We start from the raw sequence: 27,834 nt of genomic DNA, 5'->3' as shown, positions 1-27,834 counted from the left end.
CTGTTGAACTAATATGTATGTGACAACAGATCGATTTTTATATGCATATCCTTTAAAGTTAGGCATTTTATACGTTTTAACAAATTAGTTTAATTTTATTAGGGTTGTTTTTAACATAAGTGTATTTGTATAGGTATAAACACAAATAGCGCAGGGTGCTCTTATACAATGGAATTTATATAGTGTTTAAGGAGCTACAATGGCTTGATTGCTTTACTTAACAGACAGGTAGTACATATTCAACAAGTAAATTTAAACTACCAGAGCTGTTATTTTACAATCGACTTGGTACTAGTATAAACACAAGTAGTGCAGTGCGCATTTACATTATGGTGCTTATATATTATATTAAGCTATGAGGTTGTATTTTCACAGTCCTGCATTTGACAATGGACATAACCTTTGTTAGATACTGGACAGATAAAAGGGCGATAGAAAATCTTTATTTTATGTGATGTTATTTAACAATATGCGATAAAGTAATACATACTTTTGATATTTTAAAAGCACATTGTATCTAAGGTGGGTTTGTACCTTTAAATGACAGTGATGTCATGTTCACTATAAAAAGGTGAAAAGGGGTGGAGTACAAGTGATTTGAATAAGTTTCTGAACTGTTGGAAATGAAAAGCGTTTTACTTTGTATTGTTTTAACTAACCAAAATCTACTGAAGTTGGTTTTCGCTTAAATAAACATATTTTTTCACTTTGAAACAACACGGTGTGTTCGATATTTGGATTATAAGACTTTTACTACTTGGACATAAGCGCAAAGATAGGACATTAAGTCAGGTAAATTTGCTTTACTTGGTCCGTTTGTCTGCAGCCTTTTTCTAGTTATTAATATAATTGTCAGACTCATTATCTAATATTAAAGAAATATTACTTTCACTATTGCTGTTGTAGCTAGCCACAAAGAACCCATACACAAGATCATTCCTTATTATGATATCAGGACCAATGGCATTTAGCAACTTATACTTTTTTGTGTGGTACTTAACTTGGAATCCTTTTTCCTTTTCTTCCCTTTGGCCTCCTCAGCGAGGAGCTGTGATTCCAGTTCTTGTCCTGGCACATCTATTTTATTTCTTTCTGTACAATCCTTAGACTCTCAGTGATAGTTCCTTCTATGTAACCATACCAATCCTTGATGCATTTAACAATTGTTGAAAATGTTTTTACATAATGACAACTACATTCCAAATATATCAATGTCCACTTTGGACACTCTTCAAGAGCTCAGTCAATATAATACAGTTAGCACGATAGTTCTATAAACCTTCTCTGAAATACACTCTACAATGTTTACATTTTCTAATCTACTTAGATTTCAGAAGATTTTCTAACACATATAGATGCAAAGTTTCCATTACTGATTGCTTGCTTCAAAAAAAAAAAAAGTAAAAATAGTGAATATATCCTAGGGTACTTGCTCCTTTTTGGGCTTCCCAGTCTGCAGACTACACGTCTTTAATGGGAGAGTAAAGAAATCTAAAGGGGGTGGGGGAAAACTATGCAGATATCCTGCAGCAGTAATGTCTGAAATGCAAAGTGAAATCTGTCACCTGAACACTGGCTCTATGTAGCGAGCACACTAGCACAAAAGTAAGGTGTCTTTCTGTGTTGCCAGGGAACTGGGCTCAGGACTGAGCTCATTGAGTCCTAAGGATTCGCAGTCAGGGATACATTGATACGTGAATCAGCCAACTCTCCTATCCTAGGTGAGGCTGCAGAATCTCACATTAGTTATGCCACTACTGGTGGAGATCAGGAGTCTGTACAGTTTTATGTTTTACTTTGAGGGTGGGAGGGAGAAAACTGCTGACCTCTTTGCATGTCTATATGATAGAGAATCTGACCCGTGACACTTTGATGTTAACTTCTGACCATACATGTACATTCCCATCATGTACTTTGTTCCTTGGCTTAAGGTGTAGTAACAGCTAGGCTATGCCTCCAAAGATTTAGGAGGCCCACCCATTCAAGGCTCATGTCCATGAGCACTGGAAAGGGACATCTGTCATTTTGGGCAGAATAATGTGGAGTGGGGGTGATCATAAAAATATCTTCCATCTGCAAAATCCAGAAAGGGATAAAATCTTCCTAGTGATAGCTGTGCCATTTCCATAGTGCAATCGCACTGATGCTATTGTGATTTTTTTTTTATAGTCCAACTGCCAATAACCTTGTGCTATTGACTTACATATCATCTGGCCAGAATAAGGCATTGGGTTACATTGAAGAGTAGGAGGATTCCTGTATTGAACTGAATAAATTTCACAATGATTTTAGGCATCATCTTGTGGAATATGCTTGTGAGGTTGATCAGTTTTGTAATTACTGGGATCTGTAAAAGGGCCTTTCTTGTGATTTGATGCTACAGTAGTCTGCTTCTGGATGTTAGAGATGTACCCAGTTGTAATGTGCGCAAGGAGTCTAGTGGACTACTTTAATGACACAGATTAAGATTCCTGGTGTCTTATTTGGTCCCATGGAACTGGGGTTTCTGACCTTAATGAGGCCAGTTGTCACTAATTTTGATGTAATTTTTGATGATATGGCACAGAGGGAACAACTGGATTGAGTTCCTTTTTGTAGGCCAAAATGTACTCCATATCTGTATGCCAATGCGTTTTCTGTATCTGTTGGCTATGTTATTTAGCAAGCTACATTTTTTTCATTGCCCTTTTTTTTACTGTCACTGTAGAATTGCCTTATTATTAACCATCCTAATTTCTATTTTTGATTGTTTTTAGTGAATTATTTTCATATGGAGTTGAGCTTATCCTTGCTGCATTGAGATAATTAAAATGTAATGATTTCCATGCTGTTTTTTTTTTTTTTTTGTTTAATAAAATGTTGATATTATGTAATCTAACTGTATATCAACTGTGTAATGTAATATTTTACTGTGTACATAGAGCTTTTCTCCCTGGGCCTCCACTGAAAAAGGACGTGTCCAGTCGGACTTTCCCAGTTAACAAATGTAAAATAAATAATAAATATTGCAATATCACCATTTAGGTTTATTGCAGAATTTTTCACTATATTTTGCCCCATATGGATAAATGTATGAGTGATGTGGCTTAAAGGGCAACAGACATCTGTGAAGAATTCAAGGGGAAGCTTTCAAGGTGGAAGCTAATGTTCAGTGCACCATATATGCCATTGTAAACATCTTTAAAGATTTATTATTATGTTTGGTTTAATGTATATGTGGAACATCACAGCACTGGATTTCTGCGGTGAGTTGCTGAGATATAAAGCAGCAGCTTTATCCAAACTAGAAATAAGGAAACAAATGAAAAACAAAATAAAAACAATAATCTCTGATAATAAAGTCCCCAGTCAAGCTTCTTGGGTTCAGTGAATTTCCTTGGAAGGTATTTACCAGTTGGGACATTCTGGAAACCAGTGCCATTTTCCTGTATCTTCCCATTCCATATTCTGTTCAGCAAGGACTCTGTCAGCTCTCATGGTACCAACCACTTAATTTAGATTAATGCATACCTTGCCTCTGTGCATGAATGATTTTTAGCTTTGCTGGATATAAGGTAACAGTGCATAGACTCCTGCTACTGATATTTTTAATGAGGGCTCCAGGAAATGGCACTTTCCCATCAACATGCTAGAAAGGGAATTATCCAACTGTACATTTTGGGCCTGGAAATATTGGCCTGTAAGCCTTCCATCTATATGGATCAACATTTCCTTCTATCTCACTAAACCTCATAAATGCTTTCCATACCTGCATATCCATAAAGTCAGCTGTCACCCAGGACTGAAAGTGAATAATCATGTATCTAGGATTTATTTTGTGTAATTTGACATCTGAAGAAGTGACATTTGTGCTTCCCAAGTATTTATCCAGACAATATGCTCAAAATGTAGGATTTTAGACATCCAGATGGTCAGGAATGAAATCACATTCCCCCTCAGCACATTTTCTTCAGCTAAGCATGCTTGTCCTCTTTCTCTTGGTATTGATTTCCTGTTGTTGCATTTTTAGTCTGACTGGGCTGTGGTAGTCCCTTTTCAGTGGAGGCCTGCGTAGAAAACCTCCAGTTACTAAATAGGCAATTTTATACAAGAGTGAAAAATGTAAAGCTTAAAGTTACAATATGGATGTAAAATAACTGAAAGGGAGCTACACCACAAAAAAATGCATTCAGTAAAATATAGAGGCATTACATATTAATACAAGACAATTTGGCATATATAGTAAGGTTTTAAATGTCAAATTGCAGTGCTACATTTATGAGTAGAAGAAATAAGAAAGATGATATGAAAGATACGAGTAGAAAGCAGAAAAGAGGTAATATGAGTAGAAAGCAAAGACTAGGTCAGAAAAGGTAAACAGTGTGTATATTTTCTAGGTGATACAAAGAAAAATGAAACTGTAGTAAAGCTGAGGTAGATGTAAAAGGTAGCAAGAATGGGACTGAATTCTTTTTGTAGGGAAAAATTGGACAGGTTATAAGTAGAGCCAACAGAAGTGAGTGCAAGGTTCGAGACAGACGATGGTAGGAAATTCACATTGAGAATTTGCTTTGTTGAGGTATACAGGGATAATGAGGGTGTGTAAGAGCCATGATAGTCTAGCTTGGTGAGGTGCAAGAACAGAGTCAAGTGTTTTTAAAGTGTTTTAGCAAGTTTTTAAATCTGGATAGGTTGGTTTGTTGTCTGAAGGTGGTAGGGATAGAATTCCAGATTTTGGAGACATAATCTGAGTACAAGAAAAGGCCAGCAGAGTTGTGGGTGTTTTTGTCCTGGATGATAGGGACTTGTCCATGGAGCATAGTGATGATGCAAGGATATAATGTTCCACTAACAGATGCAATGCAGGACAGTTTTGAGGTTTGTAGATATAAACAAAACAGTGTAAAAAACTTCGCTAACTGGGTGACAGAGGGACATAGTGAAAGTTCTAGCCAGCTTATCATTTTTAAGGCTAGACAGTGGTGAAGAGACCTGTGTGCTGTCCAAGCATTTATCAGGACAACATGCTCCAAGTGTAGGATTTTAGTCATCCAGGTGGTCATCTATAACATTACATTCTCCCTCAGCACATTTCCTTAAGTCAGGCAGACTTGTCCTCCTCCTCTTGGTACTGTATTCCTGCTGTTGCTTTTTTTCTTGCAGTCTTTGAGTCTGTGACAGAAGAACGTTTTGTGGAGTACTGCACTCATCCCAGAGACAGGAAATTGTACAAAAGATGGCTGTACCCAGTTTAGATTTCATTGACAAGACCACATTCCTGAGCTTTCTCAACACTGTTTTATGAGCAGTTGATAATACTTTTATCAGTATAGTCAAGGAATCAAAAATTACTTTTATATTTTGACTAATCTGTGATGTGGGCCAAACCTGGGGAACGTGCCTTGCTGTATTGAGGTTTGTAGATATTATGAACAGCTGCTAACTGGGTTACAGAGAGATAGTGTGAAACTTCTAGTCAGCCTATCTGTTTTAATGCTCGACAGTGGTGGGATTTTAGCAGACTGGTTACTGGTGAATTTAGCTAGCCTGTTATATAATTGCTCAGTTTTTTTTTTAGATTGCTAAAGGTTGGTGCACATGGAAGCAGCGTACAGTAGTGAAGGTGGGAGATATGCACAGGTTATTTTTTAATTTTTTTGCCATTGCTAGTTAAAAAGTATTTGGAGTCCATTTTTCTGTGGATTTTCATAATAGCTTGTTGTATTTTAATATCAAACTTTAGACAGTTATCTATAATGGCATCAAGTAGCTTTATGTGGGACACAAGTTTGATAAGAGTGTTGTTTGCTGAGGTGATGGAGAAAATATTTTTTTGTGTAAGACACAGATTTTGGTGTATAAAGAAATAACTTGAATTTCTTAGCATTCAGCATGAGGTGACAATTGGTGAGCCAGATTTCTTTAGAAGAGAAGCTTTTGGGGTGTTTTCCTGAAATTCTTGGAGGGACTTAGTTGTGGTTATCAGTGCAGCACCATCAACATGATGAAAGACTGTTGCATTATTAGTGCAGTGTAGCGATCATTAATTCAAATGTTTAAGAGTATGGGGTCCAGGACTGAGCCTAGTGGCATTCTGACTAAGATGGGCAAGAGTGGCTATTGTTCTTTCTGACATTTTCCTGCTTGTAGCCTGTTAGAAAGGCAGCTATGGAAACAGGAGAAGGAGGGATTTTCAGCCTAGTGAGTGTGGTCTATGTAGAAAACTCTGATGGGATATAGTGTAAAACATCTTAGATAAGTCAAGGAATAGAGATGAAACAAGTATTCAGAGTCCCTGAGAAGTTTGGTATGATGGGTGATATTAAGGTGAGCTGTAGTAGCATTGTAGTGTGACAAGAAGCCATGATGGACAAAGGAAAGGAGATTATTATCTATCAAATGTTTGAGCAGTTGTGACTATATTCACTTTTCAAGGATTTTTGGTAATGGAGAATGAATGGCTGTTGAGCTATAATTACAGAATTCACTGGAATCTCTTCATTTGTGTAAGGTGATAATGACTTTTTCCACATAATACGTACATAGTTTTCATGGTTAGATTTCTTAATGAGGATATAGAGAGAATATGATGAAGGGTTAACAGGTGCAGGCATGCTAATATTCTGAGGGAAGATTATCAGCAATGAGTGTAGTGGGTTCTGAAGTAGTTCTTTGGGAGTGAAGAAAGGAACTGGGATGAGGTCGCCCCACCTAAGATATAAAATACATGCAATATTCTCTTGGGTACTCCTAGTTCTCTTACAGAGCTATATATATATATATATATATATATATATATATATATATATATATATATATATATATATATATATATATAATAAATATATAATACAGATATATGTAGATATATAGATGATATATAAATATATACATATATATATATATATATATAGATATATATATATATATATATAGATGATAGATATATATAGATATATAGATGATAGATATATATATATATATAGGTAGATATAGATAGAGAAATATAGATTATATGTGTATATATATATATATATATATATATATATATATATATATATATATATATATCATGTTTTTTTTTAATCCTTACAGTTTGAAAGAGTGAACAGTCATAATCGCAAATGCTTTTTACTGTTGAAAAAAACAAACACTTTTCATTAGCAAACATTCTTTCCAAAGGAACTTTTGCTTGTAGCTTATTGTATGAGCTTGTCTTGCAGCAGGGTAATGGAATTTGGCCATATTCCACTGTAGTGCAATGTCAGAGTTAATGGGGGAAGTTGCACTTTTTTGCATTTTCAATCACTTTACATTCATTCTAAAGTGATCGCTCTTTGAAAATTTGCTCTTATGAATGTTTGATATTTCTTCACTCCCACACGCACACACACGCACACACACACACACACACACACACACACACACACACACACACACACACACCTATATGGTTCCGCTGCATTTGTTCAACAAATGCAGTGGTGTGATGTAATGTCGATGGTACAGATGACCAAATGGTAGTTATGTCAATAGTATGGAATGTCGATACAGGTAAGTGGGGTTGGGGGGGTGAGAACATGTATGTGTGTGTGTGTGTGTGTGAGAGTTGGGGTCAGGGTCGGGAATGAATGAAGGATGGGTGTTGTGTGTTCTTGTAAGTTTGTGTATTTTAGAGTAAGGGTTAGGTTAGGGGATAGATGTAGAGTTGTTTGTGTGCATTTGTGAATGTTTATGTGTCTGAGTCTGTCTTGTATAGTGACAATATTATGGGAAGGTTTTAATGTTTTTAAGGTAAAGGGTTAGGGTTTGGGGAATGGGCAACATTAAAGTTAGTGCTAGCAACCACTATTAAGGCGGTGCAGCTGGTGGAGCCAAGCAAATGTGAGGCTTGTGTTACTGGGACATTCAGTTTTAATATTAGGAGAAGAAATAGTTTACCTCTCTCGATATTATTGTTTTAATTTTTTTCTTTTTCCGCTATTGTGTATGCTCAAACTTATTTTGTCAGGGTTTTACATTTGACATTAGGGCAGTTCAGCCATACACAATAGATGCACACACATACATATATATATATATATATATATATATATATATATATATAGATAGATAGATAGCTGTATAAGTTTCACTCTTTATTCAGAGACACCCACCTCCCTTCTCTTACAGTGGTATTGATGCTGCACAGGAATTAGGTATTGTCCCAGGCCTGAACATGGCATAGCAGAATAAAGCACATGTAGCTGATGCAAATGCTCCCACCAGAGGGAGCTACAGGAAGAGGAACAGCTTCAAGAAGTAACTTTAACCTTACACCACTCAGTTTATCTTCACAAGCACGAGCACCATCTCTGCTTGTTAATCAGAATACTCGGAATGAATTTCAGCCTCAAAACTTGGCGAATACAAGGCGTTCAAATGGAAGAGAGGGAGTTGTACACCATACTAATGGGAATATACCAATACTAAATGAATGCCTTGAAGCACAGTTTTCATTCTCCTTTGAACAGAAACAAACACAGCTAACCCTGGAGGGTAAGTTAAATGATTTTGATACACAGCTGCTTAAATGCAAGAAATTACAACTAGAAAATACATACTTTAAAGAATGCATTAAACGGACATTGTACTAAAGGGCTTACGCATATGGAAGTATCCAACAGGTTTACTGACTAATTCAACCTTGCACATCGATCTTTTAAAACTGTTTGACAATTTTGGGTTTCAACTATTCGAACTATTAATTAAACATAATGAAAAAGAGATAGAACGTATTACTAATGACGTATAGGCATTAGAAAGAGTCATCATGCAAGATGAAGCATATGAACGATTTAAAACTGAGCATTTAAGAATTTATAACAGCACTGAGAGACACTTTGACAATTTAAAAGTAAGGAAAAGCCATAAAATTAATAGAGACCTTAATGAGTATGCTAATGGCCTAGTATATCCTAGACCATCAGAGCCTCAGCATACAAAGAAACAGAATAAAAGCAATAACAATGCCTGGCATGAAGTTTAAGATCATAATAATTTTCATACAAACCAGAAAACAGAGAGGCATCAGCATCAAACAGTAGCTGATTGTAACTCTGAATATCCACTGTTAAGATGGTCCGAAAAAATAAGAAATAAAGCTGATTCTTATAACCAACCTATATCCTATGCAAATTCTCATGATGCGGTTTTTCAAGGAGCCAGACCAGAACATAAATATTGGAAACATTAAGTAGTGTTTCGGAGCTGGAATGTGATTCATTTGGTGCTATATCTGAATGTGAATCAACACTTTGTGTGTCTAATCACAACAGAAATGTGGACACAGAGTTTTCTATCATAAAACATGTTCATGGTGATTTTAGTGTATATATTATTCTGATATGAACATCAATTCATGTACAGCCAATTTGCTTATGAAAGGAATGACGTTTGTACCAACAAAATATTTTAATTATACTAACACTAGGATCGATTTGAAGCTATATCTAAGAAAGCTTAATATTTCATTGTTGTATCAAAGAGAAGTGTTAAACAACAATCAAAGTAATATGTATAACATTAGCTCTATATTCAACCCCCCTCCACCCCAAACGTCACATGTATGAAAAATGTGTGAACTTGACTTAAAATCTTTACACACACAGAGAGTTGGATTAAATTTAAATTTAAATTATCAGGAAGCATAACTTTTGAAAGAGTTGCGAAGTGCCAACATAAGAGTTATGAAACCTGATAAGGGAGGGGGGCTGTAATAATGAGCATAGATAAATACACAGAAAAAATGATTAATTTATTGTATATAGATACTTATGAAGAAGTGTCCTTGAATCAGTTAAATGGGGCATATAAAAACATACAATTCCAACTGAGTGACAATTTTTTAGAACAAAGAATAGACATTTCATTGTATAATTATTTAAATGTGACATCTCCCAGGGTACTTGTTTTCTTTGGTAACACAAAAATTCATAAAAATATTTACAACCCTCCGAAGAGACCACTAGTAGATGGGAGAGGGTCCATAACGCTAGCCTGTGCCCAATATGTAGATCATGAGCTTGAAAAAGTGTTACAGAAAGAAACTCAAATCCGTAAAGATTCATGGACTTTCTTAGCCAATACAAATGAAGTTCACTTAGATCCAGATGACATATTAGTGACTGCAGATGTCAATGACTTATATACAGTAATACCTAAGGAAGAAGGGCTAGAATGGTCTAATGAAATACTGTTACAACATAAAGTACCGCATGTAACAACAATACTTATTTTAGAACTTCTTAAATTGATAATTAACAATAACTTCATTTGTTCTGATCACAAATATTTCTTGCAGAAGAGAGATATAGCTATGGGCTCGCCTTGCGGAGGAGCCTATGCTAATACCGTAATGGCTTTTTGGGAGAAGAATTTTGTATTTAATACTAAGTACAGGATCCACCTTAAAACCTATCATAGGTTCCAAGATGACATAAGCATAATATGGAATGGACCTATATGAGTCTACTGGAAGAATTCCTATCATATATTAACCTACAACTACATTTTTAAAATTCACATGGAAAATTGATACTAAACATATGATTATTTGGATGTACATTTATTTAAAGATTATACATGTAATAAATATGCTGCTAATATATACAGGAAGCAAACATATTCTAACTCGTTCCTGCATTTTAGCAGCTCCCACCCATATCATCAGAAAAAATCTGTGGTTAAAGCTCAGTTAGTTAGGGCAGCTCGAATGTTTTCTAGAATGGAAGACTTTATTCATGAATGCAATACATTATGACTTATGTTCATTCAACAAGCATACCCAGTAGACCTACTAGGTGATTTAGTTCAAGAGGTACAAATTAAAAGAATGAGAGATTTTCTAAGCCCATTTTAAGTAGTAATGATCAACTTATTAGTTTAGCAACAGAGGAAGAACTTTCCATTTCTCCTATGCAGGATAGAAAGGAGAGTAATGTGACACATGATACTGTCAAAAAACAGACAGACTATACAAAAGCTTAAGTTATTACTTTTAGTATGGATTGTAAATTCTTAATTTCCATATTCCAGAAAAACTGGACCATCTTGTTAGGTGACCCTTATGTTAGACAACATGTAGGCGACAAACCAGTCATTGTATATAAAAAAGGCTTGAGGTTTAAAGATTTGTTAAAGAAAGGACAAGCTATTGCCTATGATAATGAATGTGGAATGTTTAAATGTGGTGAATGTACATGGTGTAACAAAATAAGAGAAACAGATAATTTCACCATAAGAAATTATAAGTACGAGTTAAAAGGAAAGTATAATTGTAACTCTAAAGCAGTGGTCTACCTGGCACACTGGAGTTCATGCACCGCATTTTATATAGGAAAAACAGAGAGAAAGATTAGCCAAAGAATTTATGAGCATGAATATGGCAAAAGGAAAATTCAACATAAATAATGCCTTATCTAAACATATTATGGAATTTCAAAGCCATAAGTTCTACTTTATTATCATTGACCATGTACTTATAAATGACAAACAACCACGGGGACTGCAATTAGAATTAAAGGAATTAAAATGTCAGCTGCACCTGCAGGCAGACTCATGACCAGGTATAAATGAATGTACCTCAATTTCTGCAGTGTTAAAATTAAAGGCTTTAGAAAGAAAGAAATTATAAAGATCGAATAGCAAGGTGTTTTAGTATAACTATATGAATAAATATTTAGTAGATTTTAAACTACAAGGAATTTTAAGAAATCTGTACTTATGTGTTGTATATGTATTTATAATTCAACTTTATTATGGTAGAGATGGTGTCATACAGAGCTGAGTATATATTTTTGGTTATAGAGTTTAATTGTTGCTTAGATCTATGTTGAAACTGTTGTCTCACTGTTCTGAGAGACTGATCGGCAAATATACAGAGTTGAGAATATTTTTTTGGTTTTAAAGTTTGTACTGTTATAGTTTTTTCCTTAGATCTCTGTTGAAACTGTTTTGTCCCACCCACCCTCCATATTTTTGGTTTGTAGTTTAAATTTGGTGGCTTTTGCAGTTGCCCGCCCCACTGTATATTTGATCTGGGACACTCCCCCGTCCCATCTCTTTACCACATTCTACCTAATAAACTCTTCCTGCACTTGCTTTTAGTCCTTTTTAATTTAATTGCATTTTTTAAACTGTGTTTGGTCTAATATTGCTGCATACTCAGGTGTGCTAGCTTGCACTGCATGTGAATTGTTTTTTACTACTGTTTTTGCTACTTTTCTGTAGGAAAAAAAAAAACTGTAAGCCTGTTTCCTACCTTTCCTGTAACTAGCGTTCCAGATACAGATTTGCTGTATCCAGGACTGTATGTAAGCTTCTGAGTCCCCCATGCCTTTCTGTGTTGGAGGGAAGCCTTCTAGCTTATCAGTGGGAGTGGTAACCACTAGGTAACCTGTCTACCACATAAGTAGTGGTTCTGGCCCAGAATTTGTAGTTATTGGCCGTTTGGGCAATCTCTTCCATCTCTCTCAACTTTCTGATTTGAAAGCCTGCATTTGCACTTGTTTCTGTCCTGTAACTCATCTAGTGCAGATACAGATTCTTAGTTTTAGCACTTAAATTTGCTTGTTCATGCTCAGCACTTGTTCAGAACTTGTAAGCACTAAATAAGCTACTAATTACTATAGCACTCTATTTCCCTCATTACCTAGAGGAAAACAGTTTTTGTACTTACTTTTCTCACTTACTTAGAGAAAAACAGCTCTTGTACTCACCTTCCTCACTTATCTAGAGGAAAAACCCTGCAACTCTCTTTTTGCGCGGTCTTGCACACAGAGCAGCATCGGGCAGTGCCGGTTAGCTGGGGTATACTATTCCTGGCCCCACAAAGTCTGCACTGCAAATTTTCCCTTAGAACTAGACAAGCCTCAACTCAAGTGCTTCAGATCAGCTGCTCTTATTGCAACACTTGCAAAACAGAAATCAGTACTTGTCCTAATCTCCTAGACAGCACTATTATTCTTCAAATTTCCTAGACAGCACTTTTATAATATAGCATAAGACCGTCGATCGTGCGCAGGACTTAAGTTCAATTTACTCTTCAAAGCATGTCCAGAGGTCAGCTTCAGGTGTACTCTCCAGTTCATCTGGTGGAATTGGGCATCCTGAGGCAATGTCACAACTGCCACATGTATACAGACAACCCTCTCCTCTTACCTCTAGACACAAACACTTGTGAGAGATGCAAATACACAGCCAGACTGGAGGCTAAGCGCTCTCAACCCATGACTGTAACAGACAGTCAAGAGGATAAGGGACACACTTGCATCACACCACCTATCACACATGAATCTACAAAACAAGCACCGGCAAAACATACGCATAAATACACAAAAACATATTCGGAGGCACTAGGTATCAATCTGAAAAAGAAACAGTGCCCTCCAAAGCAGACAAGCAAGCAACCTGCACCCCCAAACACAAGCCAGAAAACACATAATTCACCTCAGCAGTGTGCCTCACAACAGCCCTTAAGGCAAAATACCATACCTAACACGTTAGTAATAGAAGACTCTATAGTAAGGCACACGGATGTTCCACTCACCAGGCTGAACAAGGAGAAGGTTACTGGCAGCTGCCTGTCGGGTGCTAGGATCTGCCACATAACACAGGCACTTAGGTCACTCCAGAACAAGTACAAGTATGACGCTGTCATTGTACATGTTGGTGTGAATGATCTAAGACGTACCTCCCTGGACTACATGAAAAGAGACATTGAGGAGCTCTCTCATGTAGCCCAAGCTGTTATGACCCTGACCTTGAGTAGCATACTACCTTCACCTAGAATGATACCACAATACAAAGACAAAATGATCAATTTCAACAATTGGCTAAGCTTCTGGTGTCATTCTAAGGGGATCCAGTGTCTGTCTGCCTGGGATGACATGATAGATAAGCCTCGCTGTTTTGCCAGAGATGGGTTGCACCTGTCACTCCTAGGTTTTCTAATACTGGCCAAGGCTCTTGCCGTCCCCATAGTGCCTTTTTTAGGCAAGGCTCTAAGGACAAACCAACCACCATAACCAGCACAGGTAACCAAAAACTAAGGGTAATGCCACTCAACGCCAGAAGTCTCAACCTCAAAATGCACACACTCGAGGCTCTCCTCAGCATGGAGAAATTCAGTGTTTGTGCAGTGACGGAAACCTGGTTCAAGGCTCAAGAGAGCACCCCAGCACTGCCAGGTTACAATTCATATCATACCTTTAGGCCTCAGTTACCGGATCGCAGTACAAATGGCGGAGGTGTATCCATATTCATCAAGGATACCCATATCTCCAGGTTAGTAGCGCAGCATGATGCCCCAGAGATCATCCATGCACAACTATCAGCAGGCAAAACCACATTTCAAGTCGTAGCCGGTTATAGATCACCCACCATGTCCCAAGATGCCCACTCTACATTCCTTGAGATATTGGAAAATATAAAGGTCCTACCCAACTCCATAATCTTGGGTGATTTCAACTACCCTGGTATAGACTGGACGAACTACCAATGTTCCAACTCCTATGCTCAGCGATTCATAGAATTTCTAAATTCAAATGTCCTTGAACAACTGGTATGTTCCCCCACTAGAGGGGACAACATATTGGATTTAATCATCACAAATATGGGTGCCCATTGTACCACACCCGTTATCACTCCCTCCTTGGTCATATCCGACCACAAACTGATAACCTTGGACATCCTCACCCCTCCACCTCCCCCCAGTCAAAGATACCATAGTCAAAAACCTTTCCAAAGCAAACTTCAAACTACTTGCATCTGAAGTGGAAAGCTTCACTATTCCTTTACAGAAGGATAATGATATCCAGGATGCGGAATCCTACACCAAGGCACTCTATATGCATCTTCAGGATTGCATGGACCGTGCTATCCCAAATAAAACCAAGACTCCTTCCTCAAGCAAGAAGAAATCAGTCTGGTGGACCCTGGCCATAAGCAAACTTTACAATAAAAAGAGGAGACTTATACAAAAAAAGGCCAAATCTCAAGTAGAAAAATCATCCCTGACCAGCATTAGTAAGAAATTGAGGGCCCTCATCAAGTCAACTAAAGCTAATTTTGAAAAGAAAGTTGCCAAAGATGCCAAGGATAACCATAAGTCCTTCTATGGTTATGTCAAAAACCTAAATGGCAATGCTGAGGTCTGTTCTGAGCTAGTACAAAATGGAACAAAATACACTGACCCCACTGACATTGCCAACATCTTGGCTGACAGGTTCAGTGCAAATCCCCCCCCCACCACCACCACCACCTACAGGGCCTATTACCATTCCAGGGGATTGTGTAAGTCCAATTATTACTGATACATTGGTTAACAAGACTCTATCTAAAGCTAAAAACATTGCCTCCATGGGACCAGATGGTGTCCCGGGCTGTGTCATATGCGAGCTCCAAAAGGAATTAACCCCGCATCTTAATACCCTGTTCAGTCTCAGCCTCTCCACAGGATATGTGCCCATAGAATGGTGCACGGCAACGGTGGTCCCACTACAAAAGGGTGGGGCCACAACTGACCCTGGGAACTACCGACCAATAAGCCTGACCAGTCTGATCTGTAAGGCTATGGAGCAAATCATTATGGAACTCATAAATGGAGAGATTGGGAACCTCCAGTCACTGGACCCCACACAGTTCGGCTTCATCAAGGGCAGATCATGCCTCCTGAACCTGGTGGATTTCTTTGAGACAGTTACTCAGGCTATAGATAAGGGAAAGGAGGTACACACGGCTTACCTTGACCTTGCTAAAGCATTTGACACCATTCCCCATTCAGGTATTATTGATAAGCTCACCAGCCTGGACATAAACCCTTACGTCACAAGATGGATCACAAACTGGCTCTCAGACAGATCCCATAAAGTAAGAGTAGCGGGATCTATGTCCGAATCCAGACCAATAACGAGCGGTGTGCCCCAGAGCTCTGTCCTGGGCCCTCTCCTGTTTGGCATTTACTTCTCAGAAGTACAGGTAAGCACGGAAGGGCTGTGGCTGACAAAGTTTGCAGACGACTGCAAACTGGGTGCTATAATAGAGTCTCCGGTTGACATGGAGATCCTCCAGAAGGGCCTAAATGAGACTGATGCATGGTGTCAAAGCCATGGTCTCAAGCTAAATGCAAAAAAATGCATAGTAATCCCCTTTGGAAAAAACAGAGTACCCGCAAACTACAACATAGGAGGTAATCCCTTGAAATCTGAAGAAGAAATAAGGGATCTAGGGACCCAAATAGATAGTCAGCTTTCCTTTGATAACCATGTTGCCAAAGTGGTTAGAAAATCCTTCTATGTGACCCATCTGATCACGAAAGGGTTCGCATCAAGATCTAAGGATGTAATGGTGCCCCTCTACTCTTCCCTCATCAGACCCATTATTGAGTACAATGCACCAATTGGACTGTACCTGGCTAGACATCTCCAGCAGCTGGAGAGACCACAGAGGTACCTAACCAAGAGGATTACTGGCCTCAAACAGTTGCCCTATGCAGCATGATTGAAAAAGCTAAAACTGTTCTCTGTTGCATACCGCCTTCTCAGAGGTGATCTCTGTCTAATGTACAGAGCCATGTCCAACCCAGAATTGTTGAACATGCTCCATCTTAGCAAAACCAAATCTACTCGAGCTACATGCTCTAGGGATATAAACCTCAGCACAACAATGAATAGAACATGCTGGAGGGATAGATTTCCTTCGCAGAGACTTCCCTTACTATGGAATAGGGTCCCGATCTACATAAGACAGAGTCCCTCACTATCACTCTTCAAGAGGAACCTTGATGAGTGGATGGGTAACAGAAAGTTTACACCGGGGAATCACACCAATAGCACTACTTGATAGGGGCCAAGGGTACTAGCTGCTAGTACAAGGGTCTAGGGAACTACTAAAGGGGAGGTGAATACCGCACAACGTGGCTGGGCTAATATATGCCTTCGGGCAGATAGCCCAGTACCAACCTATGAACCTATGTTCTTATAAATAGTGACAGATTTTCCATTGAAAATGTTTTAAGGAAGTATCACTTTAAATAATTGTCTTAACCACTTTAAATAATTGTCTTTGCCAATGAAATGTTTTTAGGTCTTATTTAAAGGAAGTTATGAACTGTATGTGTTGTCTGAAGAAGTTTAATATTGGATTGAATGAAAGCGCTAACCATTTTTGGCTCGCATGAGTTTTTTTACAGCTTGGTGCATTGATTTGTATGTATTTATTTAACTGTTGACAGTCCGATCTACAGTCATTGTCGTTTTTATAGCAGAATAAATCTTTGATATGCTGCTACTTAGCATGTGTGTTGTGTGTTTGCATGGAGCCTGGCTTCTGTTGTGCCACATGAATTGGGAAAACCAATAGTACATAATGCATGTTAAGATGCAGCAATGCCAGCAAGTGTTGACATAGTGGAGGCATGGAGGCTCCTCCTACCACAACACACAGAATTCTGTAAAGTAAAACCTTATAGCGCAAATCACAAATCAGAGGGGTTGTGTCTCTTCTGATGCATACCTTTAAAGTGTACACCTGAAAAAACTGTGGCATGTAGCCAACCACAGTGCCACACTCCCCCCTGTTCTACAGGAATCAGAAGTACCTGCTATGTGATACAGTGGAAGGCTAGTTAGCATTCCACTGTGCTGCATTAGTCTGGTATTGTGGCCGTATGAGTCTTTAAATTGGTCAAGGTCATCAGTGAGTGAGTGAGTGGAAATTTACTTCACATCCTCAGTAGTCACAGGATAGAGAAGTAATAATATCTTATGAGCTGATAATTAATGCGAAACATTAAAAATCTATTAGAGCTCTTCTGTCTTTTATGCATTTTGAAATGTCTTGCTGTAACTGTACACATACCACTAGATCTTTCATGAGCCTAAATCTAAATCAGAAGCTATCTCCTCAAAAGTCTGTAGGATGCAGATTATAAATTAAGCTTAATACCCTAATCCTTAAAACAAAAGTCTTTCACTGTTTGCAGTGACCTTATACATTTCTTGTGGATTCTTCAAGATGATTAATGGTTTTACTTAAGTAGTTACAACATAGAGCATTATTCACTGTTAGGGGATGAATTATAGTTGTGCTACCTGTAATCAGAATTCCCAGAGTTTATATGTCAAAAGACAGCATGAATCATTCCATTCACCCTCTTTTTACTGCTGCAAACATCAAAGCTAATTTTAATTTATTACCAACAATTATTCCAATTTCAGAATTGTTCAGTGCTTTATGTTAGTTTTCATAGTATAATATAGATCCATCAGCATTATATTTAATATAAATGCTGGCTTACTATCATAGCATGTTTTCATAACTTGCAACTTGCCACTATTATTGCTGTGTTCTCTAGTTATGCCAAGGGGTTAAAATGTTCATTGAAAATGAATCAATGGCTGTACCTTTTTTGTTAGCTCATAATTTCACTGGCCTATCTATTAGGCTAGTTTCAACAAAGTACTTCTTACAGAAATTAAACAAAAAGTGATACTTTATGTTCCTTGCTCCAATAATGATAAAGAAAGCACTTAAATGCATCAAGGCAGTTTATAGAATACATCCCAGTCTAATAAGGAGTATTTTTTTTTATTTTTGTGTATGACGCAGTCATCTTAGTAACATGTAATTTCCCCAGCATGAAATCCATATAAATGTTATCCCCTGGGCATTTTGAACCTAAATTCAGATGTTCAGATTAAAATAAGGTATATCAAAGAGTTGCAAAGTCAGCATTATCCCAGCATTTAAGCTTTAAAGCTACAGCTTATGTAAGAAAATAATGAGATGCATGGGGACCATTTTGTTGTCTATTTGGAGACATTTTGAGAACTAGCTTACAACACATATAAATGCCAGGGAAGGAGGTAGGAGAAAACAGTTTCATATTTTTTATATTGCAGACTTCTATAGTAATAGAAAATATTTCAAAAAAATTAATCAAGATACAGGAGACACAAGAATGCCTTGACAAATATAGCAATTCTTTATATTTTCTGTACTCATCCTCTTATTAAGAACTGCATTTTACGTTTAGAACACAAAACCATTAAATAAAAGGAGATTATTAACGTCATCAACTTTATTTATTTTGCATATCTGAGATTATGTAATTACTGTAAATTATCTTGGCGATGACAATACAAAGAGCACAATAAGAACAACATATGGCTTTTCAGTCATCACACTAAAATTCTGATGCTTTCAGAAATTCAGCATACTGCTATGATGCCTTCTACCATCAGCTTTATTAATCTGTGGAAAGACTCGAATTCCTTATCCCCTGCCATTGAATAGATGGAAGCGGAATATGGGAGAAAAAGCTTTGCTTTCTTTTGTGGTTTAGAATTTAATAAAACAGAACCTAGTTTAAGTACTCTGAAGATAAAATGTGATTACATGAAGCACAGACAGTTGTGCCAAAGATGATATGAGCTAGGCTGCTTAGCTGCATTTATTGCTATATACCAGGATTACAGACTTCATCTGAAACCCACAGGGTTGTGTGGTGCACATTTTTTGACTTATTCTTCAGAATTTTTTTTTTAAAGGAAACATGATAGTTTAGCACCCCATTATCACAAACAAGATACTTTGATACCTTTCTGAACCTCTTACCTAAAGTACTAGAAAAGTGTGATAATTCACTTGCTGTGGCCAAAATCAGACAGCGGTTCTGAGACAATGAAGCAGTATAACATCTAGTAATGATAACTGTCTTCCTGACATCACAAATGTAGGAAATGTGGTGACACATTGGCTGGTTGTGCTGTTTCATAGCCCTAGAATCTGTTTAATTATGCACTGTGGTTAAGTTTGCATGTCTCCCAGAATCTTCATGGGTTTTCTCTTGGTACTCCAATTCCCTTCCACCTTCTAAGTACATCATTTGGCTGGCAATTTACATTTCATAAGTTCAACGATTCACAGGGTCTTACTAAGTTTACATCCAAGGAGACTATCTAAAAGCTAGGCCATATCACCCAATACTGCTAGGAGATTAATAGTGTCCACCAAAAAGTACATTTTGCTCACATATCTCAAGTAAAAATTTTTAAATACTTATACAATCATTCAGAATGATTTTAAATATTGACAGTAAGTACTCGGGCTTGATATGTAAGGGGACCCTATCTAGAAAATGTGAGATTTATATTGGTTAGGTACCTGTCACATTAGTTAATATTGTTAATGTTCCAGTATAGTTCATGGTCTCCATAGGTTCATAAGTTTATAAGTACTGGCTAAGCTATCGATCTGTGAGGATCTTAAGAATCCCAGCTTTACATTCCCTTGGAAGCTTTTAGCTCTTATATTTTTCATACAAATAGCCCAGGGATGGGTCAATAAGGATATGATGAGGAATTCACAGGTTTCCCATGTTCATGAAGGACAGAGATGTTAAGCTGAAGGAGAATTTGCAATTACCCAGCCAATCATTCACATTATATTTGAATACCATAAGAGAAGTACTTTGCTTTATGTGGAGTGGAAGATGATTCCTTAGAAGCAGCATTCTCTTCACAGTGATACAAACCTGTCTCTCCAACATGTTCTATTTATTTTGTAAAGAGGTTGAGATCCTTTGAGTGGGTATTTATGATTCCACTGGAGTTGTTAATGTGTAATAGAGCTGATACGATATGATCTGTTGAAGAGCTATACACAAGGCAGGTGTTCTTTACTTTACTGCTTATTCTGTTTAGGTTCAAAGACTTCAGGGTTATCCATAAAATGGAAGGTTAACTAGAAATCACTTTTCAGGAGCATATACAAGACAGAGTAGAAGGATAAGGTTTTAGTCCGCTAGACTAGTAAAGATCTGAGATATATTTTTGTCAGGAGATGTTGAGGTCTCTTGACTTGGTTTAAATTCTATGCAAAGTACATTCCGAAGAGAGCTGATTTAAAGCATGGCACTCAACCAAAGTAACTGCTAGCAAGTTCTGAAACCATGAAAATAATTCCCTTAAAGCAACTTTAACACAACTCAAATCAGTTTTTTTTTTTTTTTTTGCTTACAAGTATGCAAGCTCGCAAGACTGCTCCACCTGGGGTGTATTAATTGAAACTCCCAAATGTTTACATCTGTTTTGTTAACACTTTTTAGGGACAGGGGAAGGGGGAATATACCCCCTTTCCTGGGGACTGTGCAATGTCTGAGTTAAGATATATAAATAACAATTGGTATGTAGGACACAGCCTCCCACATGGGGAGTACTGAGGGGGTTGCTCCACTAGTGAAACCCTCCAAAGCAAACTTTGAGTCCAAATTGGCCACATCTACTAGAGACAATCATAAGGCCTTCTTCACATATGTCTGTAATCTCAAAGGTAGCACCCAGATCTGTTCAGAACTGGTGGTCAAGGACACCACATATACAAATGCTGTAGATATAGCAAAGGTGCTGGCTGACAGATTCAGTAAAAATTTCACCCCTCTGTTCCCCATCAGTAAATCAGGACATTCCCAGTACCTGCTTTCTTCTCCTTATATCTAGGAATCAGGTCATCACTTCTCTTTCAAAGACAAAAAATACAGCCTCCATGGGACCCGATAACATCCCAGGCTGCATCCTATATAAACTCAGTCTAGAATTTGTGCACCATTAGGCACCCTTTTCAACTAAAGTCTGAGTACTGGCTTTGTCCCAGCTGAATGGAGGACAGCCACTGTTATTCCTTTACACAAAAGTGGAGTGTCCACCAGTCTGGGAAATTATAGACCCATCAGCCTAACTAGCCTGATCTGCAAGGCCATGGAATGGACTATCATGGACCTCATTAACAAGGACATTGGCAACCTCCAAACACTCAATCCCACACAGTTTGGCTTCATCAAAGGGAGGTCATCTCTGTTAAATTTGGTTGACTTTTTTGAGGCAGTCACCAAAGCCATGGATGAGGAGAAGAAGTGCACACCACCTACCTTGACCTGGCCAAAGCCTTGGACACAATTTCCCACTCCGGCATAATAGATACACTCTCTCAACTAGGCATCAATCCATGTGTTACCAGATGGGTAGCTAACTGGCTCACTGATAGAGCCCACCTGGTCAAAATAGACCCGTATTGAGTGGCGTACCCCAGGGTTCAGTCTTGGGACCTTTGGTTATTTGGGATATACTTTTCTGAGGTGCAGGCCAAAACCAGGGGTCTGTAGCTGACCAAGTTTGCAGACAACTGCAAGTTGGATGATGTCATCATTTCCACTAGTGACTTGGACATTCTCCAAGAGGGTCTCACCCAAAGAAATGACTGGTGCCATAAACATGGCCTCAAGCTGAATACAAAAAAATGCATCATCATCCCCTTTGGGGAAAGTGATGTCCCCACAAATTATCAAATTAATAATAATGTCCTAAGCATGCAGTCAGTCATAAGGGATTTGCGCACCCAGATTGCTAGCAACCTGACTTTTGACCATGATGTTGCTTCCATTGTATGGAAAGCTTTCTACATGGCCCACCTCATAAGTAAGGGTATCTCATCCAGGGACAAGGAGGTCATAACATCCCTGTATTCTTCCCTTATAAGACCCATTATTGAGTACAATGCCCCATTTGGCATGTACCTCACAAAGCACATGCAGCAGCTGAAAGAACCACAGAGGTTCCTCACCAGGAGAATCCAGGACCTCAAAAATCTTCCATACACAGATAGGCTAAAAAGCCTATCCCTCCACTCTGTTTCATACAGACTCCTCAGAGGTGACTTCTGTCTGGCATACAAGGTGATCTCAGACCCTGCCTTGCTGGAACTGCTACATATCCACATGTCAAGCTCCACTTGAGAAACCTGCACATGTGGCCTCAACCTTGTCTGTGACATCAATAGGACTTGTTGGCAGGACAGATTTGTGTCCCAGAGGCTGCCCATCTGTGGAATAGACTCCCTCTCCATGTCAAGCAGAGTACCTCTTTACCCCTTTTTAAGTGCAACCTGGATAACTGGATGGGAAACAGAAAATACATCCATTGGATTCCGCCCGTGTCCCTGCTGGACAGGGGCATCGGGTGCTGACTTGTCTAAACATGGGCTAAACTCTTGTCTAGGCTTATAAGGGCCTCACGGCCAATAGCCTAGTAACTTCTTATGATCCTATGGAAAAACAGTAGTTTTGTTTTGCATAGTCAGATGTTATGCCTCGGAGCATGAGCATATGATGTTTTTAGTTTTGATCTACTAAAATGTAGATTAACTTCAGGACAATATATATATATATATATATATATATATATATATATATATATATACACACACACACACACACATACGCATGCACGCACACACACACACACACACACACACACACACACACACTAGCCCTGCAAAGCCAAATTAAAGAATATTTTATAATGACCATATGATAAGTACATAAGGTGCATTCATCCACAGAGAGCATTCCAGCCCCACCAACAGTTATAACCACTTTGTTGACTGTATGCATTCATAATTCTTCTGAAGAAATAAATTATACATACTTTAGTGGTAGCTTTGGATGGACTACATGGAACTATCTAAAGATCACTAGCATCGTACCATAAAATCCAGTCATGTATAGCACAGTTTAAATAGAAAAGTATTTATGGCAGTAAGAGAAATATTAACCACCCAATAACATAAGTTAAGTCAATATGCACAATCTCTGTAGAAGTAAAAGTCATCTGAATAATTCTGCGTTAAAGAAAACTGTTACTAATGTAGTGATTGCTGCTGGTAAACAACTCAGGATTCCAGTGCTTCATCTACAAATGCTGTACCTGCTGTCCTTGAAGAATAAATTCCCTATACTACATGAAAATTTGGGGTATGATGGTGATATTGCCATAATATTTCCTGGTGTCTTTATTATGTGGTCGAATGCTTAGGTGAGAGAACACCTAAACATCGACCACATAATATCGAAGGCAAAAAACAGCGAACAGCCGAATTAATGCAGGAAAAGATTTCTCTTGGTCGTTTGCTGTGTTTTGCCATTTTCTCCACTGTAGAGCGATCTTGGAGTTGGTATTCGCCCCCCACTTAGTTTGGCTGTAAACTTTCTTTTTTTTTTTTTTTTTTTGGTGGTCGACAGTTCTGTTTCCCATTTCGCTATTGTGGGGTTCGATATTATGTGGTCGATGTTTAGGTGTTCGCTCACCTAAGCATTCGATCACTTAATATAGACCCTATTCCCTGCACTAGTTCAGCCATGCAATAGGGAATGTCTGGCAAACAATGACAACAGGTTCACAGTTATTAGGCATGCAGTCTTGGAGACCATTAAGGAGACCAGGCTAAATTATAAATTGCTACAAAGCACTGTTTGGTTAAGTGACTTGCTCAGTGTTGCACCTCTGATAACTGAAGGAGGTAAGATTCAAAGGTTGCACCCTTGCCACAGAAAACAGCTCCTTAAAAAGTCAGAGCTTAAGTCCTCTATGCTAACTGCCAGAGTAACAATTTTTAACTAAATGTTGAAATCCTTTACAGTCCAATCTTATAGAGACGGCTATATTGTAGTAATCTGCAGCAATAAGTACAACATGGATGCTGACAGTCAGATAGGTCTGATAATTACTGGAAATAATGCAGATTATATGACCTGACAAATATCAATGCCTTTGCAGTTACTGGAGGCTGTAAAGAAGGTCCTGCAAAAACATACTATAAAATGCAAAATGTTTGGACTACTAAAAATGCAATATGTTTACGCTATATTACACAATATAGGCCTGTTAATGAATTAGTTCAATCTTTAGTGGAATGAATAAAGCAAAACAATTAAAGACAATTTAAATGCTATAGAAGCTTTTAACAACCCATGAAAGTCAGAAATATTGGATACAACATATTGTTTTGAGGGGTGGGGGGGTAACATACTTGCAAGACGTGTACATCTCATTTTTGACCTCCCTATGTCGTCTCTGTCAACAAGAATAGCTACAGCATGTGACTTTACTCAGAAAATTCTGATCTACATGAATGGCTAATAATGCCGTATTGTTTCAGTATACACCTCCAGAGTTAACACAAATAGATTGTGGACAAATGGGGTTCTATGCAGGGTAATGAATTAGGCTCTTGTTAGTCATACCAGTATCCATTTACATGACTGTCTCTACCCAGTTACCATAAACATAATTCAAACCTGTCAATGTACATATTGTTTTCTTCTTTAGTTTTAAAATTATCACAGATATTTGAATTTCATTTAAAACTTTTATTTGAAATTTTATAGAAAAAAAACACTAACAGCTGTTTTCTAAACAAAAAAAGCACTTCCATATTTAAAACAACCTTAACATGTGAAACATTAAACTTCTCTTTCCCTGAGACTCACATTTAGTGAAAATGCATCTGGAAACCTATTAAACTACAGGAGACATGCTGGGATTCATACTCAAATAGTAAGGTATCAATTGGTGTCTATGTGAAGGGTACAGGAATCCAAAAGACAAATGTGTAACACATTTTCTAAAAGCCTGGGTTATCCCACTAACCCAAGTGTCCCTTTTCAGGAGCAGCCCAGGAGTGCTGTCTGGTGAAATAAATTGAGAGTCACATAGAAGACAAATGAAGGCTGAGGGAATCAAACCATGTACTACAGGAAACAGCTCTTTAACTGCTCATAGCCTTACTCATTTGTATCAAGTGCTAAATAAACTGTCTTAGTGCAAACATACTGTATTTCTCACCTGTGTGCCTAAAAAAAAAAAAAAAAAACAAGCTAAATTAAACTCATAGTGGTGTACTTAAAAAGGATGCCAAGCATTTGGTGTGGAGGATTAAAGTTCTTGCCACCAATAGCCAAGTTACATGGTTTGAGCATGTGCGGCTTTAAATAAGTCACTGTAACTTAACAGATAGCACCTCTAACTGGGGAATTACATACACGCTCATTGTTTCGGCAGCTCAGTGTTCTTTAAAGAAAGAATTTATCATCTCCTCCAGCAATATATCTAATTATAAAGAAAAAAGTTCAGGGGTTGCAAGTATACAACAGAAAAACACCTCCTTTCAAATTACACTAAAATCTCAGAAGTCTGATCTACATCACAGTTCCTGTATCATTGGTTCATGCTTTGAGCCAATGACAGATGAAATGAATTTGTAAACTTTTTAAAGCTGTACAAAGTAAATTACATTTTGCAATGCTCTTTGCAGCAGTTTGGACTTTTTAATATTGCATTTATTGTGGCCAGGCTCCACAGACAGCATTAAGCCCTGGGCAGCTGCCTAGGGCACCTTCTGCAGGGTACAACCCTCAGTCCAGTACCTCCTAGAGGTGTACCAGCATATATAATATACACATTATTGACAATCTAGTTTAATTAGGGTAATAGATTCTAATTACTAAAGAAGATGCAGATGAAAGTTTTCTGTACCTTCTATAACAAAATAATTAATTGGGTCGGCAACAAAAAGTAGAAAAACAGCAAAAATATTTAATGATCAATGAGGCACCTTTTATTATTGGTCGAGTGACATTTTTAAAAAAAGATAAGAAATCAATACTTAAGAAATCATTACAGATGGGGTCAAAAGCTACTAATAAAATTGCTGTTGCAGGTTAAAGATAATATAAAGAATGTAAGAAATTTTTAACTGGAATCCTTTCATTCAGTCCTGTCAGAAAGTGAAGGACATAAAGTTTTTATTTTTATTCAGCAAGAAAAGATTCTTCTGTCTGGTTTACTCAGCAAAGTATTTTTATTTTGAATTGCCATTTTACTGTGGCAGAAAGTCCCATTGTCTACAATGGCCAAGCAGTTATTTTGCAATTTTTACACAGGCATAGTAGCAGAGAAAAGCTAAAATATAAAATCTGCCTAGTTCCTTTCATCAGTCAGAATTATCATGTGAGTTAAACTAATCAACATAAATAATACCAATTAGGAAGATAGACTGTTTAGCCAGTCAGCTCATAATAGGATGCCACACCAAATTTTATGTAGGCCTGGTATACATGCCTCCATCCTTTTTTTCAAAACATTTTGAAAGCACATTCTTAGATTTGATACAGCACCCTACACAAAGTAATGCCCCTGTAAAGGGGGAACTTGGATTGTATCTGTTAATACCAGCAAAGGATCAGCTCTGATGGATACTTTCATTAATTACTGTACCTACTTAAGAAATCCCATCAGCAGAAATAGCATATTGCTTGATGTATTCCAAAGAAATGTATGAAATAATCAGCAATACCAAATCCATTAAGCGATTCTTATGATTTCATACAAACACCAGAAGTCAAAACCACCTCTATTTAAAAGTCATTTACAGAAAGACATGCTACACAATCATGATTAATCTAGACAGTGTTAACTATTAACACACTTATCAGTCATATAATTCAGTTATTGCATTGGATTAGTTTCTTATTCAGCTTTACCCCATTATTTACAAGCAATTTCATGACTGAGTCAGATAACATAACATTGAAAGCTAGGCCTGACTTATCCTTAAAGAAAAATAACAAATTACAAGTAAAGACAGAATGTGGTACAAAGAAAAGCTAATATTACCTCAGATAACTTCTAAATATTTATTTTTCTCTGTAGGCTATTTAGAATTAACATTAATGCTATCCATTATGGCCTCTGAGAAACATATGGTTTATAACTATTAATGGATCTGCAGGCCTGTAATCCACAGCACGGTCTTCTAGCATATCACTGATTATAAATCCAAAAATAAATCAGCAAAGGACTTAATTGCTGTGGTACTTTCATAGAACTCTTCTCCATCTTCTAGCTCCAACTTGTTGGCAAATAACCCATAAATTCCGGTATATCTCCACAGTTTTCTAAACAAATTCTTCTTTTTACTTGT

This window comes from Protopterus annectens, chromosome 3.part1 (assembly GCF_019279795.1).
Source record: "Protopterus annectens isolate FY-2018-M chromosome 3.part1, PAN1.0, whole genome shotgun sequence".
NCBI classification, from domain to species: domain Eukaryota; kingdom Metazoa; phylum Chordata; order Ceratodontiformes; family Protopteridae; genus Protopterus; species Protopterus annectens.
The sequence above is the reverse complement of the archived record's forward strand: the minus strand, read 5'-3'. Positions refer to the sequence as shown.